This window comes from Odocoileus virginianus, chromosome 19 (genome assembly GCF_023699985.2).
Source record: "Odocoileus virginianus isolate 20LAN1187 ecotype Illinois chromosome 19, Ovbor_1.2, whole genome shotgun sequence".
NCBI lineage: Eukaryota > Metazoa > Chordata > Mammalia > Artiodactyla > Cervidae > Odocoileus > Odocoileus virginianus.
Window position 1 is genome coordinate 18,425,390 of NC_069692.1, and position 6,558 is coordinate 18,431,947.

Sequence of the window (6,558 nt, forward strand, 5' to 3'; positions counted from 1 at the left end):
GACCTATCTTTCCCTGAGCTATTATTACTTTCAAAGCAGAAAGTTCCATATCCAGGGAAACTCCTCAGTCCTCAGACAATCAGGACAGCTGGTCACCCTCCATAGGAGTGGTACACTAACCTCTACTTCAGTTTCATTGGCTAGAGCTTATCCAATGATCAACCCCCAGGCTGTGGGGGATTCAGGAAATGTCATCCACCCACGTGCCCAGGAGGCAGTCTCACAAATATTTCTGCATAGATAGTTTGTGAGTGTTCCTTATAATATAAGCACTGAAACAAAGAGCCTAAAAACTGGCTTGTAAGAAGAGATAGGCACAGAAGGGTGGGAAAAGGACCCAAAATCTAGACCTGGAGGGAATGGATAAATAAAGCCTTTGTTGGTGATTACTCAACACATGGGGACCAGTCCCTGCATGTCATACCTTGCCCTCAGTAAGGGTTTAGCATTTGGGTTTTCAAGATTAAGATGAAATACTATCTTGTTTCAAAATCTTACCTCTTTTCACCCACTTGCAGGCTCTCAAACACTCATCTGTGGTAGCAAAACTGGACTTTGTCTACATGCAGCTTTCTGAAATATGTTTACTATTTCTGTTCTTGAAGAACCTTGCTTGACCACTGTTTTCTAGTAGACACGATTGGGCCCATTGGTATTTAAATCCATCCTCTATTAATCATAGCATCCTTTGTTGTAAGCTTTCTAGTGCCAGCAATCTTGCTAAATGTTTTACTTACATTATTTCATTTTGTCCTCAGAGCAACACTAAATGTACTTTAATGTTTCCTCTATTACAGATTAAAAAATCAGTGAAGCTGATAAACATTAAGTGACCAGAGAATCACTACACAGATCTTTGCTGCAGAATTAGAACCTAACAGCAGTTCTGCCTCACTCCAAGGCCTGTTTGCATATACTGTATTAGAGAGATTCCTAAGAAAGAATTACATTATTAATTTGGGGATAAGCTAAAATCTGCCCCTAGGATATTATATTTCTCTAGGATGGAATGCAAGAATAGATAAGAAATGCATGCTCCAGTAGTTAGATAAGTTCTGTGTTACAATATATTGTGTCTTATTTCTAGAAACACACTCACCCATATTATGAAAGTGTGCGTGTGTGTGTGTGTGTGTGTGTGTGTGTGTGTGTGGTCAAGGCCAGAATCAGTTTGCAAATATTTATCATAAATATTACTTATACATTCAGGCATATATATACATGCCTATATATAGGCTTCCCAGGTGGCACTAGTGGTAAAGAACCTGCCTACCAATGCAAGAGATGTAAGAGATGTGGGTTCAGTCCCACGTCTGAACCTCTGAACCTCTTCCAGGGGGTCAGGAAGAGGGCATGGCAACCCACTTCATATTCTTGCCTGGAGAATCCCATGAACAGAAGAACCTGGCAGGCTACAGTCCATAGGGTTCGCAAAAAGTCAGATACGACTGAAGCGACTTAGCACGCATGCACGCATATATATATATATATGACATTGAGGTGTGATATCCTGATCCCTCCGCCCCTTGCCAAAACCCAGATACTAGGACCCCAGATTCTAGAAATGTTGGCAGCTGACAGTCCTTCACCCAGCTCCTCTTTGGGACTTTCCTCAACTAGACAGAGGCGCTTGCCTGAGGTCTTGCCACCTTCCTGAGGGTAGCCCATACCCAGTATGACTGGTTGATTCAGGAGTACAAATGCCCTGTCTCCTTCCCTCAATTTAGGACAATTCTGAAGCCCATCTGTGATGGTTAATTTTGAGTTAACTTGACTGGGCCAAAGGATGCCCAGAGACCTGGTTAAACATTATTTTTGGGTCTGCCTGTGGGTGTTTCCGGAAAAGATTAGCATTTGAATTGTTGGACTGAATAAAACAGATGGCCCACCCCAATGTGGGTGGGCATCATTCAATCTGTTGAAGATCTGAATAGAACAAAAAGGCAGAGTAAGGTTGAATTTGCTATATATATGTGTATGTGTGTAATTGGTTCTTTCTCTCTGGAGATTATATATATATATATATGTATGTGTGTGTGTGTGTGTATATATATATATATATATATATATATATATAATATGTTCTTTCTCTCTGGAGAACCCTGACTTACACATCATCCAAGCTCCAGACCTCCATGTAGGATGGGCTGAGGCCTTTGTTGCTATTGCATTGAAGACCAGTTTCCCCCTCTGACCAATTATACTGCCTTCATGCCTCAGCAGGCAATGAGTCCTGGAGCAATCCTTCCCAAACAAACTTTCCTATGTGCCAATCTCTATATTAGAGTTGGCTTCTTGGGAAATCTCATCTGCATTTTATGCCATGTGCAGTCTCTGTAGTCTGTATATCTTTATGATAAAGACTAGAACACAGATCCCTTCATACACCCACACACACAACTGTGTTCCTTAAATAAGCATAGATTACTCACAAATAAATTATTTGCTGCTCACCACTCCCTCTCCATGGGACAGTGGAGAGAGGGCGATTCTGGGTCTGGAGTGTGTCTCTGTGAGAGTGTGCAGATCTGCATAGAAGCGTTTATTTTGAATTTCCTTTTTTTTTTTGTATTAACTCTATCTCTTCCCTCCTTCCCCCTCTAACATTTATTATTAGGCTGTGAATTTACAACCAGGAGTAGAGTCAGGGACAAAATCAAAAAGAGCCAGCAAACACATGGTTAGGTAAGAACATGGAGGTAACTTTAGCGGAGAGAGAGCATCCTGCAGATTTCACCTTCTGAATAGTTCCTGATTTCTGCTACGTCCCACCTTCCTCCCCGTTTTCTCCTGCTTGCTTTATTCCACCAGTTTCACCTAGATTACTATAACATATCCCTGGTTTCTGTCCTTCCTGCCGTCTTTTCTGCTCCTTCAAATCTACTCTTTGAGTCTAACCTGCTATCCTTCTTGTTTCAGTCTCTGAGTGACTCTGTGGCACATAGCGATGCCTGTGCTCCAGGGTTATGCTCTTTTCAGTGGGGTGAAGTCTGAATTAGGGTACCTCTGACAGGCTCCTTTTTTTCCTGGTGTGACCATGTGGTTAATTGTTGGCAATGGAATGCTAGTAAACATGCTGCCAATCACTGCTGGGCCATGGATTTTTTAAAAAAATATTTATCTGTATTACCATGAATAATAAGCTCTCTGTGAAATCCAAACCTTTCCTCTTACATTTATTTATTTTTGGCCTGCCCCCATAGCATATAGGATTAGTTCCCCAACCAGGAATTGAACCCAGGCCCCCTGCATTGGAAACACGGAGTCTTAACCACTGGACCTCCCAGGAAGTCCCTGGGCTATGGATTTTAAGAAATAAATGTGGTTTACCATCTTCTCTTCTCATCTCTTCTGACTGGATACAGATCAGACCCTAAGGAGCCACAAGATGGAAGGAGTTGAGTTCCTGAAACACCACATGGAACACAGCGGCCCACGGACCAGATTCTTCTGCTTCAAACTATCACATGAGCCAGAAATCATTTTCTGTTGAGTTTGAGCCAAAATGCATATTGACATCTCCCTGTTACAGGAGCCAGCCCACCCAAATTAATAGACTGCTTCTTACTCTTACGATGTATTTAACCTTTAGCGTGGCTCACAAACTCCCGTGGATGTAGCCCTTTCAGTCTCATCATTGTAGGTGAAGCCTCAGGCTCTGGAGCTGGTCTACGTGGTTTGTGTTTTAGCTCCCAAACCAGCTTTGTGACTTTGGATAAAGTACTTGAGTTCTCTGTGTCTGTTTCTCCTCCAGAAGAAGAAGAAAATGTGGTTAAGAACTCCGAGGAGTCTGGGAATTTCCCCTACTCGCCAGCCAGCGTGCCTCTCTTCCATGGATGCTGGCAGAAGACACAAGACTCTGAGGTCAGAGGAAAAGGGCTCTATCATTCCCAGCATAGCAGGTGACATGAACTTCATGTTTGAATTGGTCCCCCTTATCCTCCAAGATCCCCAGGGTGAGGTGATGCAAGGCCAGGTAGAGACTGCTCATGTGGTGCATTTGCATCACAGCTGAAACCCTGAGCTGAAGAATCCCAACTCTTGAAATGGCTGTGAGTAAATCTGCCAAAACTTTGGTCTGGCAGGGGACATTATCCTTATTATAATAGAAAAATATAATAAACAAACCTGCCTCTGCTCTGGAGGAGAAACAATCTCTATCTTCCCAGGGATCCACGTCTCCCAAAAATATTGCCTCCTCTTATGATTGTTACAAGGACTAAATCAGTTAGCACCTAGAGCTGCTTACAATCATGCCTGGTACATAATGAACCTCCAGTAACTGAACTGATATCATCATGTCTTTCTAGTCCACCTGCTTCTTTTTTTCTTTTTAATTCATTTTTAATTGGTTTATAACAGTATATAAGATTCATGTATACATTCTACTTCTACTTCTGTATACATTACACCTTCAGTTCAGTTCAGTCACTCAGCCATGTCCGACTCTTTGTGACCCCATGGACTGCAGCACACCAGGCCTCCCTGTCCATCACCAGCTCCTGGAGTTTACTCAAACTCATGTCCATTGAGTTGGTGATGCCATCCAACCATCTCATCCTCTGTCGTCCCCTTCTCCACCCTCCCTCAATCTTTCCCAGAATCAGGATCTTTCCAAATGAATCAGTTCTTTAGATCAGGTGGCCAATTTTGGAGTTTCAGCTTCAGCATCAGTCCTTGCAGTGAATATTCAGGACTGATTTCCTTTAGGGTGGACTGGTTGGATCTCCTTGCAGTCCAAGGGACTCTCAAGAGTCTTCTCCAACACCACAGCTCAAAAGCATCAACTTTTCAGAGCTCAGCTTTCTTTATAGTCCAACTCTTACATCCATACATGTCTACTGGAAAAACCATAGCTTTGACTAGATGGACCTTTGTTGGCAAAGTAACGTCTCTGCTTTTATAATACCCTGTCTAGGTTGGTCATAGCTTTTCTTTCAAGGAGCAAGCATCTTTTAATTTCATAGCTTCAGTCACCATCTGCAGTGATTTTGGGGCCCCCAAAAATAAAGTCTGTCACTGTTTCCACTGTTTCCCCATCTGTTTGCCATGAAGTGATGGGACCAGCTTGCTTACCATGAAAATCTTAGTTTCCATGTGTGACCATACAGTGGAACCCCTCTGGTAACCACTAACCTGTTCTCTGTATGTATATTTCTGTTTTCATTTAAAAACAATGGTTAGATGCCACAAAATAGGTGGCAATGCTTTGACCAAACGCAAGTTGTTGGGTCCAAGGGCTTCTTCCATCCTTGTCAATGGGAGTGCTAACCTTCTTGCCTTTCATATGACACTCCACCTACTTCTTTACTTGAGCCATTCTGAGCTGCTTTCATTCACTCAAATGTGTCACACTTTTTTTTTTTTTTTTAACCTGTGGGGTTTCAAGCTGACTCCTGCATCTGAAATATTCAACCACACCACCCACTCCATTCCTGCTTCTCCCTCACGTTCACCCCACCCCCATGAGCTTAGGTGCCCCCCGCTCTGGCTCACACCCTCTGCTCCAGCTCCTTCCCTCTCAGAATGCTTAGCAACCCTCATTGTTGATGTTGGTTACATTTCTTTAACTCCCCAGGAATGTAAACTCTGGGAGGTTAGAGAAAACTCAGAAGGAACAGAAAGGGCTCTGGCTAGCTTAAAGAAAAGGAAGAATTTATTGGATGGTTTCTGGGCTATCTCATGGGATCAGAGCTGGAATTGCACAACCAAGAACTCGGGAAGGGAAGGGCTGAATGAGCTCTGGTGACCACAGCAGGAAGTGTACGCAGACCCACTTACTCAACTCAGCTTGAATGAACCCCAGGATTTAGCCTTTCCAGATTTCAAATGTTAGAAAGAGGATCTGAGTTCAGCTTGGGTTACTTGATCACCCTTGATATGTCAGCTACGGTCAGTGGATGGTATTACATAATACAGACGTGGTCGTGGAGGACCGTTCCCAATGTAGGGACATCAAACTGGGCCAGTCACCCCCAAGGATCATCTACCACTGGGACTATGCCCAACACACCCTTTGTTCCTGATGCCAGGCTTGCTGCCTCCAATTTCTTCCTTTGTTGCAATAGGACTAGTCTAATATTAAGTTATCATCTCTTGGCTTCAAACCCACTTGTACACTGTTTAGCAACACTGGGGCAGGGGCTCCGTGAACCACATTTCTGCTCTGCTAGGTGGATCCCTGCCAGGCTCCGGCAACAGAGGCCCTAGGAGAAGCCTGTAAGATTAGAGGCGGGAGAAGGGCAGCTTCCTGTTTTTGTTGGTGTGATTCACCCACCTTGCTTCTTCACCCAGCTGTGCCAGTTCATTCCTGCAGCAGCGTTTGAATTCAGCTTGCAGTCTTTACAATACTCACAGAATTACTCTCATCACGTCCACTGATATCAGCACCAGCCAAGCAATGCCCCCTCGGAAGGTGGGGTCCTAATCACTTGGGTTTTCTCTGAGCACAGAGACACGGACACTAGCTGAGCAGCACTCTTCCTCAGTGTTTGGGGGTCCAAATACCACAGCCCCCCCCCACCTCCCGCCAAAGCTCAGAGACGCCAATACCAGCTA

The 6,558-nt window shown here is 43.9% G+C and overlaps 1 non-coding gene across 1 annotated transcript; it reads right to left on the reverse strand.

The window, feature by feature from the left end:
* Positions 1 to 5,168: 5,168 nt before the first annotated feature.
* Positions 5,169 to 5,294, reverse strand: LOC139029759 (U6atac minor spliceosomal RNA). Its single transcript, XR_011481961.1, has one exon. It is a non-coding gene; the product is annotated as a U6atac minor spliceosomal RNA (small nuclear RNA).
* Between the last annotated feature and the right edge of the window lie 1,264 nt (positions 5,295 to 6,558).